The following is a 14,438-nucleotide window of genomic DNA, read 5'->3' as shown; positions in this document are numbered from 1 at the left end:
TGTGTGTTTACAAGTATGTAGTCGCAGTATGAATGTAGATTGAATATTGATTGATGCGTTTAGCAACATTAGTTGGATATTTGAGGATAAGTGTTTGTAATAGTAAGTTTATGTTTGAGATAGTATGGTTCATATTCTGGATTGCGTATGAGCGTAAGGCATATAGTTATAATACTATGGTTACATAATGTTGTTTAAAGCTAGGCGCCTAGGGTTAATGCGCATGGAAGCGGGTTAGTACACTTAAGATTAAACAACAATGATTTGTTTCATTCGCTGGGTCCTAAGTAATACTATTTTTTTTTTTTTTTTAAACATGCATGTATAAATCATTCTCCATCTGCCATACTTGCGAATTTTGAATTTTCTTCCCAGTTTCTGAGAGAGGGTCAATTTTTTGGGTAGTTTGTCGTAAGTGGGACTTGCTATTATGCATAAAGTGATCATAGGCTCCTTTGAAAAATCGTGGTAGTGTAGCCTGAAGAGTTTGTACAAATTCTGGTAATTCTTCTGTGACTCCAACTAGGAGGTAGTGTTTTTCTACATTTCTTTTAGCTTCTGCAACTGCCCATGGATTACCGACCTCCCAACAAGCAGGTTCGTGTCCACAGAGGAACGGAACTTGGAGCAACATATTGTTTGGATCACAGTCAGGTTGTCCATGTCTGACGCACCCGTCGAATGTCTTGGTGTCGCCATGCTTTTTTCTTATTAAGTGTGGTCGGAAATTATCTCCATATCTTAGAAAGTAGTAATAAGATACGAATCTGTCCAAAGGTTTTCGTAATAAATTTATATACAACGGTGTACGCTTAACTCCGAATTTTTCAAAGTTTAAAAAAGCTACGTGACCATGATAAAAAGCTGGTTTCATTGCATCCCATTGAGTAATATTATTTACAAATTGTCCCTGATTTGGAAGAGTAAGTGTATGCATGTTGTTGGTGACGTTGATGTGTGAGGAATGATACTTGTTTTGTTTGCATAGATCATATACTATGCCCACAAAACTTGTGGAGCCTGTCTTTGGTACTCTGTTGTATATCACGACCACATCATCGACACTTGATAATGGGCTGTCCTCAGTGTGTCTAAGCGATTCGATGTTGTTTCGTTTTTCCATCTGAGCCAATGCATTCTGCAGGATTTTAGTACTTTCTTCAAGGTAACTGATTCTTATTTTGAAATATAGAATTAAGAGTATTAATACTATCACGAAAAACCACTGTACTGGAAATGTTCTCACTATCATTTTAAACGAAAATATTGCAACAAGGTTAGGCGACAAGCGAACGATGCAAGCATCGCGCTATCAGTGATTGCCATGGGTAATGTTGTTTTGATCCTGACTAGTTTGTTCCTCAGGCGACTGCCGCAAGATCTGATGATATTTTGAATTTGCTTTTTCATATTTGGCCAAAAATATTTTTCTCTTATTTTATTGAAAATTTTTGTAACCCCTTGGTGTCCTCCGATCAGTGACTCGTGGTACTCTTTGATCATGTCTTCGCGTAATCGTTCGTCTGATATAATTGTAGTATTTCTACAAAGTGTTACTCGAATGTCTGAATCCGCAAAAATGTGATAAATGAGTTTTTTAAAGATAGATCGTAGAATATCATCAACTCCTGGCCTGACATGGGGAATGATATGGACCGAATGTCTAGTCCGGACAAGATAATCCTCAAGTTAACTAACGTGTAGAAAATGTCGTCAAGTCTGCCCGGGTCTGATTGACGTGGTTTCACTACGAGGGTAAATATGTATTTGTTGTTTTTCAACCGAGTTTTAATTACGTCGGATATTTCTGGATTCTGGTTTTGAAAGGATTCCATGCTTATTAGATTTCCGTCTATCAACTGTTTTTCTAGTCCTTCTGTCCAACCACAATTAGCTGATACGAAATGAGCGTAATTGTCGCACAACATGAGAAGTCCGTCATGAGTTTCGGTTACGTTGGGTGTTGGTAATATGTCATTTTGATTTTGTATAAAGTAATCTAAGCAACAAAAGTTGTCATTGTCAATATGGGGGCGGTCCGGTTTTCGCTCTTCGGGATTGTCGCGACGGTGTGAGCCTAAAGGTAGGAGCGTTGCCGTAGGTACAACGGAGGCATCGCTATCCGTGTCTTCAACAGCTGAGTCCGGATCATGTGTCACTCTCCGAGATATCAGTTGGGTAGCGCGAGGGAGTAGAAACCGGAGCATGTCTTGGAGCTGTTCTAGTGCCGGTCCGACGCATTGGCCGACGAGTTAAAGGGGGAACAGGGATTCTGGGTGTTGATGCGTCTGCTTCAGATTCAGAAGATGTCGAGTCATAAGTCGGGTTTCGATAATTACAAATGGTGATCGTTATGTCGGAGTCTTTAAATATGTAATGGATCATCCGATTAACAAGGTTCCAGTCTAACTTATCTAAGCCGCAGCCTAGTCTTGGAATCGAGAGCGATTTGACTTTGTCTTGTTCTAAGCAATTCTTTAGATTTACTAGGGCGCTGAACAGTGTTTCTTCAGTTGGTTTCTGGTAGTGGTATTTTTTGGTTACTAGATTGTAAATGAGGCGGTTACCATGTGGCAGTGTCAATACGTTCGTTACTTCAGGGTCTAGTTGTTGTAGTTGATCTCGGGTGATTATTTTCCTATTGATTAATTGTCCCGCGACTCCTCGTGATGTCTTGCAGTCTGCCGAGATGCAGTGGGCTAGGTTATCTTGTCTGTCGAGGAGATTGGCGCGTATCTCTTGAATAAATTTACTATGCGTTAATGGTAGGTGGTTAAGATCTGTTACGAATTCCGTGAATCGAGCGGCGTAATTTCGTCCTTTACTGGTAGTGGCTTCGGGTGTCGGCTTATTCAGTGTGTCGGACTGTTCTTCACGTATTTTAACACTACGACCCTGGGGCTTACCGGTGTTTTGGTTTGATTTAGATGAGGTGAGTAGTTGAACTCGTTCCGTAGTTTGCTTGATCGTTTTATCGACTACGATCGGTGCCTCCGTTGCGCTGCTATTGTCAGTCATACTGGCACTTGAGTCAGAGGTAACAGTAGAAGTCGAAGTGTATTGTAATGCTTTGTTTCGTCTTCGTGGGGAAGGGCTGGTGGATTCATGTGCAGATCCATGCGCTCGTATTGGGTGCTGGTCTACATGTTTCATTCGCTTGTGAGCGCCGGTAGATGAAGATAGCGTATCCGGTTCGCGAGCACGTGTTGGGTGTTGGTGAGCTATTTTGGTGAGTTTGTGAGCGCTGGTAGACGCAGATAGCGTATCTGGTTCGCGAGCACGTGTTGGGTGTTGGTGAGCTACTTTGGCGCGCTTGTGGGGGTCAGTAGATGAGCATTCTGTATCGGGTCGTGGCCGTTTTGAGGTAATAGGTAGAATTCGGAAAGAGTCGACAGGTAGATTTCTGGAACGCGCGTCTGCGTTATAGTTCGCTATTCCTTTTTTATGTTTTGTGACGTACGAATATTCTTCCAACTTCAGTCTCCAGTGCATTAAACGAGAAGTCGGGTCCCGTACGTTTTTGATCCACTTTAGTGGTTCGTGGTCTGTTACCAGGGTGAAGGTTCTACCGTAAAGGTAAGGACGAAAATGTTTGACGGCATAAACGACTGCTAAGAATTCTTTTTCGGACACCGAGTAATTGATTTCGGCCTTTTGTAACACCCTCGATGCATACGCGATTGGTAAATCCTCGCCATCTTTGTCTTGACTAAGTATTGCTCCTATTGCATACTTTGAAGCGTCGGTTGTTAGGACGAAGGGTTTTTCGAAGTCTGGATACTGCAGTATCGGTTCTCGACACCGACTATCGCGTAGTGTTTCGAACGCAAATTGATGTTCTGGTGTCCATAGGAAAGGGCTATTCTTCTTTAGCAAATTATTAATAGGTCTAGCAATTTTTGAAAGGTCAGGAATGAATCTTCGGTAGTAGCCTATCAAGCCTAAAAATTGTTTAATCTGTTTAGGATTCTTGGGAACTGGGTAGTTTTTTATTGCTGATATCTTCTCCGGATTAGGTTTCAATCCATTTTGAGTGATGACGTGACCTAGGTATGCTACTTCTTTACGCAGAAATTCACATTTATCTGGCTGCAGGGTTAGTCCTGCATCAGACAATCTCTTCATGAGTTTCCGAAATTTGGTTTCGTGCTCCTCCAAGGATCGGGAGTAAATGACTATATCATCCAAATAGACAAACATATCTGTACCCTGTAATCCCGATAGAACCTGATCTATTAGACGTTGAAAGGTGGATGGGGCATTTTTTAAGCCAAATGGCATTCTAGTATATTCGAAATGGCCGTGAGGAGTCGAAAAAGCGGTCTTTGTGCTGTCATCGGGATGCATTGGAATTTGGTGGAACCCGGAAGCCAGGTCGAACGTTGAGAAATATTTTGCGGAGCCTAGCTGATCTAGGATATCGACGATATTTGGAAGCGCGTAAGCGTCGCCAATGGTTTTTTCGTTCAGTTTCCGGAAGTCAATGACCATTCGCCACTTCTTTTCGCCGCTAGCATCTGATTTCTTGGGGATGATCCAGACCGGAGAATTGTAAGGAGATGAAGAATGTGTGATAATGTTCTGATCAAGGAGTTTGGTCACTTGTTTTTGTATTTCGTCTTTGTGTACTCTTGGGTGTCTGTATTGTTTGGTATGAATTGGTGCGTCATTGGTAGTAGGGATCGTATGGCTGACTAAGTTTGTATGTCCCAGGGTGTCACCCGGGAGGAAAAATAAATGGTTAAATTCGATAGCAAGATTAACTATTAATTGTTTTTCTTCGTCGTTCAAATGATCCAATCGTAACTTTTCTTTCAAAATCTCAAGGCGTCTCGAATCGTAATTTGGGGATGTGGGAAGAACGCGATTCTCGATCCTTTTTTTTTTCGTGTAAGACCTGTGCTAGTAAGACCTGTCCGCTGCTTGCAGTACTTGTATGCGTCGGGTGTGTTTTTGCACTGAGCGTGGCGGTGCTCGCGAGATCATCGACTTCTTCTAGTGTTACGACTGGTCTTCTTATTTCCACAGCTGATTCGTTGGAATTTATTGCATTAACGTAAGCAAACCCTTGTTGGTTGGTAACCAGAGCCTGTCCCAGAAATATTTTAGCGCCTACTTCCAACTGTTCTATGAATCCCGTTTTTACCGAGGGATTCGAAATTTTTAGTGCAATCACCTGAGCCGTTCGTGGTGGTATCAATATGTAGTCTTTGTTTAGAAGTTTGAATGGTTTGCTAGTATTGCTCGGTATTATTTTTTCTGTATCGAAAGATATCGTTGCATTTTCGTTCCGTAAAAATATCGATCCTTAGATTCCGTCTTCTTGTATCGGGAACAGATCGTCGACTATATGGAATATATCAAGGTTGTCACCGATTCGAATGCTAGTTGTTCCTACTACTTTTATTGGCTCATGTATAGCACTGGTAACGTGGATCTGACCTTCGAGTAATTTACACGGAACATGCGGATGTATTGCTCCGAGTTTAATTATGTTTACATCAGCACCGGTGTCAACTATAAATGTGCTGGGTTGTCGTGTGAGTTCACCGGTGGTTATTCGAACCTTCGGTGTTTGTGTAACAGATGTTATGAGGATACGCGGTGGTGCTTTTGTGTTGGTTCTATGCCTGTTAAAGGGAATAACGCCGGTTTCGCGAGAGATAAGTGTGAGATTATAGAAATAACAAAAATATATTATTTATGAGATTATACATAAGACCAAAACATATTTAATTCTGGGAATCTAGCTTCACCAGTCCGACGTCCGATTTTCCTTCTTTACAACAATTAAATAATCGAATATCGGTTCACTAACCGTACAATCCCTACAGGGCGAAATTACAATTATGAGATTATACAAATAACCAAATATATTTAATTCTGGGAATCTAGCTTCACCAGTCCGACGTTAGCTTTTCTTTCTTTACAACAATCAAATATTAGAATATCGGTTCACTAGCCGTACAATCCCTACAGGGCGAAATTACAATGGTCTGAGCAACTTATCTTTTCTAGATGCCTCGTCGATCGTTGGCTCTTTCTTTTAGACTCCGGGGACTCTCGGATGATGATTTGGCGGAGAATTAATTTGTGGAATCTCCCGATGTTCGACTCGATCGGGATGGGCCGCCCGTATGCAGTCCACGTTACCCTCCCTTCCTCCTTCTCCAGTTATTATAAATTGGCACGCGTCTGATCTCTTCAACGTCCCCGGAGAGAAAGAGAAAGAGATCCCGTGGTCCCCGAAAATCTTACCCCTTTCGCTGGCCGAGCGACTACCGCGAACGTCTCGGCTATTAACACTACTCGGCGCCGCGTCACCGATCTCCTCTAGTTTGCCATCTTAGCGGCCTAATAAGGCCGCGAATATTTGAACTGGGCATCGGCACTTACATAAGGTAGTTGTTTTTGAGACAGACAGTCGCCTTTTCCGAACGTAAAAAGTCTGCACTCAGTATACCGTCTTCGATGATAGGGAAGGAGTTATCGACAAGATGGAATTCGTGGCGTGTATTAGCAAACTCGATGTAGAGACTTCCTATTGTTCTGATGGATTCTTCCGTTATCCCTGAAATTGCCTGATATCCGTCTTTGTGACGTGGACTCTTGGGTCGATTTTATCGATTTTTAACAAATTAATATTAGCGCCAGTATCTATTATTAGTGTCACGTACCCATTCAAAGACTGCGGGCATTGTGTTCGAATCTGTGGAGGGCCAGATTCTATTTGTACGGAGCTGACGTTTGGTTTGGACGCTGCTCCGGTTTGAGGGAGGTCGATGCGTCCGCGCGGCCGTCCCTGAACTCGTTTAAATGGCTCGCGTTGCCTGAATATTCGCGATGCTGCTTTGCTTCGTATGAAACTTTCGGGTGGACGCCTGCATCGCAATTCTCGTTCGAGTAGTCTTGTGTTACGTAATTAACCCTGAAGTTCGATCGTGAAGGATTTGGTGTGTTATACTGTTGTGAGCGTTGACTGTCATTTCGCGTCTGGTCTAAAGGTTGGTTTGTCGGGTCTCTTGCTCGATATTGGGTATTGGGATTGTTTTGTTGTTGACGAATAGTGTTATTTTGGAAAACTCTTGAATCTTGGTGGAATTTTGGATTCTGAGGATATTGGGACCGGTTTGAGCGTCACTTATCGTTTGAGTGGCCTTTGCGACCACACTGCGTGCAAGTTGTGTTGTTGCGCTTCCTCGTTCTGCACTCTTCTATACTATGACCTGCCTTCTTGCAGTATCTACACACTACTAATACGGAAAGTTGTTCAAGACAATATTTATCGATGTGATCGGTTAATTTACATATACTACATTTTATATGGTTTTGTGTTTCGTAGTTAGTATCACGGTATGAGGCTAGTTTAAGTCTATCTGATAATAGTTTTTCAGTCTTGGTGGCCGTGTCTATAGCCATTTGCAGGGTTTGTGGATTCTCATGAGCTACTCTTATTTCTAATTCGTCTAGTAACCCTTTGATAAGTCTTAGTCTTGCGGTCTCTTTGATATTTTTCTTTAGCACTTGAGCATCACTGATAGATTCTGAGGCATCTATTGATTCGCACGCTTGTCTCAACAGATGTTTTATTCTAGCACCGTAATCTTGAACACTCTCGTTTCACCTCTGTGCCGATTGTGCGAGGTCTAGCTGGATATCTGGGAGCTGTTGTTTAGACGCGTAGGCCTGTTTTAAGCAGTCTAGCAAATCTCGAAGAGAATCCGGATTATCTGACTCTATATATTTATTCGCGTCGTCTTCGATTTTCGTGGGAATGAGTGTGGAGAATAAATTCAGTTTTCTGGCTAAGACAGCTTGTTTTGCGCATTCTACTTTAGTTATGAATTCGGATACGGGCATATTAGTGCCATTGAACGTGGGAATCAGAGCCAATGCATCTTTAAGAGGCAGGTGCGGAAAAGTGCTTTCGGTAGCCATGTTGTAAATTTTAATCTAGGATTCGTCGACTTACAAAGTGAAGATGAAGAGAAGGAATGGAAGAAAATGTTACATTCTTCCGTGAGGATGTTGGTCCAGCGATTTCGTGTCTGTAGGCGGTGATGACGTCGGTGTGCGTAGTGTTGTACTAGAAGTCGTGAAGAATGAAGATGTTGTTGTAGTAGCAGCAGGATATAGTTTTTCAGCAATATCGATTTGAAGATACGGATTTGTCTGTGACGTTCGTGTGAATCAGAGATCGTTGATTGCGTTAACGTATAATATGGCTTTCAGAGTGTCTTCAACACTATCACACAGTGGTATTACTTTTGTATTAACATCACTGAGCTTGCACACTTCGGAACCGGTCTATCAGATGGCACTTCATGCGTAGCACACACGTAAAATTGTATCACTGGATTTCCGGAAAGCGAAGGCCACCGCTGCCACCAATGTTACGTCCGTGAGTAGAGTTACTCCTGAGCGGTAAGAGTAAACTGGTTGGCTTCGCTTTTACGTTCCAGGTCAACCGGAAATCAGGATGAGGATTGAATAACGTAGGGTTTGTTTGAGATATTACTTATATATTTATTTCGAGGAAGCTCAGATGGCGGTAAAAACGAAGTGTGCTGTATGAAGCTATGTAAGAAGTCTAGATGTGACGTTGTTGAGAGTCAGAATAGGAGTGTCCCTCGAGACGTGAAACGTACGGGTGCAGAAAAGGTGTGACAATCTAGAAGTAGGGAATGGAATTTGATGAGTAAGCGCGATAGTGAATAGCGTGAGACTAATGTTTTTTTGTTCGTTGTGTTCAAGGACAAACACCATACATACCCGAAGGTGCTATGGTTTTCAATTAAAGCTGGAATTTTTCAATGACAGATTTCTAATATGCTTCTTCTATAAAGGTGTAAGTTGTTCGTTTTCTTTCATCAACCTTAGCGACATTTCTATGTTTACAGTAAAATGAACGAATATGCAAAAACTCGTAATTTAAAAATTATGTCATTCGAAACCGCTGTTGCATATGCGTTTGGGTCCTAAAGGACAATAAGAAATCATCTGTTAAAAAAATCAGTAACCGACAGGTTCAGACGGTCTCGTTTTGATATAGAATGCCTTACACATACATACCGGTGGATTATCTGTTGAGTGTGCTTTTGCTATATGAATGTTGTTCTCATCTGTCGAATAAATTAATTAAACAAGTTTGATGATTTTCAGATAATCTTTATTATGTAAGTGTGCAATAACAAATACCATGAGCAGAATGCTCTAATTGCCATCTATCATATAATAGAAGTACCCATAATTTATTGTTTTGTCTACTATAAAAGAAGAATATTGATATCGTGAATATACCATCCATTGGATAAAATGTTCCGTCTTCCTCCATATAAAGTTGTTTACAGCTCAAACAACAAGAATGCCTCACCAGATTTGTGTCGCTCAATATCTTACCACAGAGCCCGCAGTTCAAGAACGTGGGTGGAACCATAGCTATTGCGAAAACATACAATGTACATAAGGGGGTTCCCTAATGTACATTGACGTTGACGTATATATCTCCAAGTATAAAAGTCCACGTATTTAAAAAGTGGAAAAGGATTCAACAGCCCCATTCCATGCAAATTTAAACAGAAACACTCCAATGCATTTTCATTTGATGGAGAAGTAAAGAAATGGCATGAATTCTACGAATTTACTATTGCGATTTCGTAGAATCCGTGCTATTTCTTTATTTCTGCGTCAAATGGCAATATCTTGGAGTATTTTTGTTTAAAATCGTATATAGAATGGGGCTGTTGAGCCCTTTTTTGCTCTTGAGATACGTGGACGTCGATATTTAGAGGTATGTATATCAACGTTTAAATCGACAAGGGCACCCCCATAAGTTACATTAAAGATAACTCTGAGGTATCTTTACACAATTGAACAGAAGCTTGTACAGTATTATCGTTCTTTCAAATGAAAACCACGTTTCTCACTTTTTTCTATATTATAATTACATGAAAACTCTGGTAATAAGTATCAGTTAGAAACGGTGGCAGAATGAATTACGTAAGAGGTGTAAGTTCAACCCTAAATATTTGATTAAGGGGATAGATGTACCTGGAGAGTTTGAAACAATCGATTTATTTTGCACCTTCTGAAAGTTCCATGTCTTAAGAATGTTCTTTGTAAATTTCACATTCATATGTACAAAATTGGCATAATTATCTCATTTTGTATGACACGTGTTCGACTGTTCGAGCGCTCGAGCTCACGGGAAGAATCACCCGCAGACGACGACCGAACCGACCCTTTCGTCAAGCTGCCATTCTCACAACAAGAGCATAACCGCATTTTAAACGCATTTTTCTCGGAGCAATGTTTTCGAAACCGGTGAACACGATATTTCGATAAACGCTCGATAGATTCTTTTCAAATGTACACAAAATAGGCGGAGACACACTTGGAGGTCGTTAACGATCCTACTTTTTCAAAACTGACCTTCATTTTTTCAAAATTTTTCCAAGACGGCGGAATTTCACACGAATTGTTCGTACTAAGATTTCATTTAGTCGCCATTTATAAATAAAAATTGAAGGAAAAAAATGGCGGTTCTCGACGAATTATAAAATATATTGACTTGAACAACTCGTTTCGTAACGTTTTTTTTGTTTCAGATTAATCATTTCCCCGTAAGAGTATCCACCGACTTCTTCATCCGGCGAGCGTGTCCTTTTTTGCTTTCAAAATTTTTGGATCTCTCTTTACACGCTCGAAACATATGTGTATTGTCTAAGCAAATAGTACATTATGTAACAAGGGAATAAAGTCGGAGATTATTTCCGCCGGTGAGTTATTTTCGTTTCGCTCGGGCGGTAGGTAATTACCAAAGAGAATAGTCGACTTTTATTCCTGCGTCGCATAGGTATACTAGCTTGCGAATGTTAAAATTAATTAATTTAAATATAAAATAAAAATTTATCTATTTAAAATTAATTTCAAGAAAACAATGGGTAGGTGTTGTGCTGTTCATGGTTGCTTAGTGTCCGAAAGGCAAGTGAGAATGTAGAGAAAGTGGCTTTATTCAAAGCACCAAAAATGAGTAACCTCAAAATAATATTGAAAATTTGTGTTATTAACAAATAATTCTAAAATTTATGTAGTTTTATAATATTTGAAAAATATTTTTATTTATCTGCTTAAATATAAAAATATATATTATTTTTAAGGATGTTGAATTGCGTAGTAAATGGAGCTCAGCTTTGGGACAAGAATTAAAAGCTAGCAGTTTTATTTGCGAATTACACTTTAATCCAGAGAATGTGATTAAAACTGATCGAGAGATTTTAAAAGATGGTAGTGTCTATGTGTATGAATACCAGAAAGTTCATTTGAGGAAGAAAGCTGAGCCAAAATTACATACTAATGACGACAGTGAAAACAATCGTAGCTTGCTATTAAATAATGATTCTTCAACAATCTCTGATATAAATGACGATACGACAATTGGTGACTGCAGTTTTAATTCCGTTGAGACAGTAACTGTCAATGAAACAATAGAAGCTGAAAATGTAAATTCTGCAAACACGAATTCTCCTGATGGTGAAACTATAGAGCCTGAAGTTATAAATGCTGCAAATACGAATTCTCCTGAGGATACAAATACTGTTATTGCTGATGACAATTCGCCGGTTATAAATGAGCCTGGAGACTTCTCTTTTCATTCAATAGAAAGAATTTTAGAAGCTCAACCACTACGTAAAAATTGGAGTTGAACAGTCATAAAAAATTCTTTTATTTCATTGTCATACATAAATTCAAAATTAGAATTAGTTTGCCATGCTAAAATTGATATGTATTCAAAAGTAACGGTAAGAAGTTTGAAAATAATGAAACGGTAATGAAAATAATTATGCAAAGAGTATCATAAAATTTTTCTTGTATTATAGGTAATCAATGCAAAAACAAACATCGCTATTAATATGGATGTAAATATCTCATCAATAGCTTGTGTTTCGCAATTATTAAATTCTTTAGAAAACACCTTTTTCTGTAGTGGAACTGGATACGATAACAAAAAGTAACTATAAATCCAGACACATTAATTTATAATAATAAATGCAATTATTACCTAGTATTTTGAATTTCAAGTGCCGTGTTTAAAATGTCATTAAGTTTTTGACTTTTATTATTATAGATGTTCAGCCACTTGTACAGGGCTGGATTTAGGGGGGGGCAACCGGGGCTACAGCCCCGGGGCCTCCACGAAAGAGGGGCCCCCACAATTGAGACTTCGAAAAAAAAATTTTCAAATTCCAACTAGTATATAAACACTAGTAAAAATTTTTTTACGCTGTTTTCGCTATTAGAAATTTTTCTTTCGCTGTTTTACCTTGCAAGTAGCAAGTGTGAGTTTTGTTTCTTTTTATTGTAATCTTCAAAAGCCCTTTGCCTGTTCGTGGCTATCTAGAATAGAATAAAAGTTGCCAATTCGATAAGGAATTGATAGAGTATATTCTGCGGATTTTGGCAGCCTATTCCCCGTATTTGCGTGTCGGTACAGCGATACCCGTTTCCCCCGTTTTTTGTCTGTACGATCCGTCGTAGCCTCGACAAGTGTCCGCTGAGTGGCGTGCTTGTAGCAGGGAATCCCGGAGTTTTATACATTCACGTGTGTCCAAGAAGCTACGAACTTGCGAAAATTGTCCAACAAATGTAAATTCTTTCGAATTTGTACGGACAGACGTAAGTATTTTCATCTTTATCTTGTAATCTACAATACAAACTGAATGTGATAGTTGATTGTGCAATACGAAAAGAAAAGTTGTTTTTCTCAACATTTGAATATGCGTTTGTTTGGTTCTGCGTAAGTTAATTATTTAATCGTTTAGGCGACTGGAATATCATGATCAAATGCCAATATTTGAAAGGTAAATTAACGCTTGCTCATTCAATTTTGAAATACTTTTTCTCAATTCACTCCTGTTTTTGTCTCTTATTTTTGAGGGCATGCACATAACTGGTCAGGTTTCGATACATAGCTCGCAGCTTCTCTATTCTTTCCATTTTCCACGTGCACTGCTCGTAACTCTTTTTTGTGTTTCTGCTAATATTTTTGTTTGCTCGACTATCATCTCCAGAACTATTTTCCTATTGGTTAAGGGCTTTTTCAGGCGTATACTTTCTTAACATTTCTTTTATAGTGGAATCATGAGTGATCGTCACAAAACTCCTCGAGTTTTTGCCAGTGGCTCTCAGAAGAGGAAATTGCAAGCAGAACGGGTCAAGAAATCCGAAGAATCTTTAGCTAAAACACCCAAATTGACCAGTTTCTTACGTCGTTGAATAAAGAAGAAATCCCTCAAGATCCTAAAAAAAAACAGGAGATTCAACAGTAAATAGAGATGTCGATAATATCCAAGATAATCCTGAGGGCCCGGAGGCTGAAGTTTCATCGGGCGACACCACACAATTTTCTATAACCGAATCTCAAACCCAAAAAGAAGCAGAGTTGAGCGAGGAATTAAGCGGTCTCAAAAATGACATAGGTCTTTGGCCTGTTAATATAACAAAGGAAATGATCGATTATTGGGCGAAAAAAGGTTCCACGGAACTTCAAAATTGCGATCAAGTATCGTTGCAGAATTCAGTTCCTCAAAATCAACCTCGAGACACTTCCAACTTTGTTCGGAAATGTACAAAGAACATGTTTACACGCCGCAATAAAAATCAAGAGACCGTCAATCGATTCTGGCTTTGCTTTTCTCCAACTACGGGGAAAATATATTGTTACGCATGTAAATTGATGTCCACTCAAAATACGAAACTCAGTGGAGAAGGCTTCAGTGACTGGAAGCATGCATCTGATCGTCTGTGTGAACATGAGATTTCGAAGACTCATTTGGAATCAGTAATGAGTTTACTGCAACGGGGAAGAGTCACAGGAAGCATCGACCAAGAGCTAGCCATACAAGTGGCACAACAAATCGTGTATTGGCGAAAAAATCTCAAAATTATCGTTAGTACGATCAAATTCATTGCTGAGCGCGGATTGGCCTTTCGAGGTGACAATGAAATTGTTGGCTCACCGAGAAATGGAAATTTCCTGGGAATTTTGGAATTGTTAGCCGAGTATGAACCAATCCTGGCTACCCATTTAAAAACGCATGCAAACAAAGGGAGTGGTCATGTCAATTACCTTTCGTCCACGATTTGCGAAGAACTGATCAGTTGCATGGGAGATAAAGTCCTAACTGAAATAGTATCCAGGATAAAAAAATCCAAATATTATTCGGTATCAGTGGACTCTACTCCCGATGAATCTCACATCGATCAGCTAACTATAGTTGTTCGATATATGGAAGGATCAATGCCAAAGGAAAGATTTCTTACTTTTTTACCAAACTGCGATCATAGTGGCAAAGCCACAGCAAACGCTCTACTCACATTTTTAGGTGACCATCAAATAGACATAATGGATTGCCGCGGCCAATCGTACGACAACGCTG

The 14,438-nt window shown here is 39.8% G+C and overlaps 1 pseudogene; it reads right to left on the bottom strand.

The window, feature by feature from the left end:
* Nucleotides 1–249: 249 nt before the first annotated feature.
* LOC124220283 (heparin sulfate O-sulfotransferase-like) lies at nt 250–1,305 on the bottom strand (annotated as a pseudogene).
* Between the last annotated feature and the right edge of the window lie 13,133 nt (nt 1,306–14,438).

Source organism: Neodiprion pinetum, chromosome 5 (assembly GCF_021155775.2).
Source record: "Neodiprion pinetum isolate iyNeoPine1 chromosome 5, iyNeoPine1.2, whole genome shotgun sequence".
In the NCBI taxonomy this organism is placed as follows: domain Eukaryota; kingdom Metazoa; phylum Arthropoda; class Insecta; order Hymenoptera; family Diprionidae; genus Neodiprion; species Neodiprion pinetum.
Note: the sequence above shows the minus strand (reverse complement) of the source record. Positions and strands in the feature narration are given on the sequence as shown.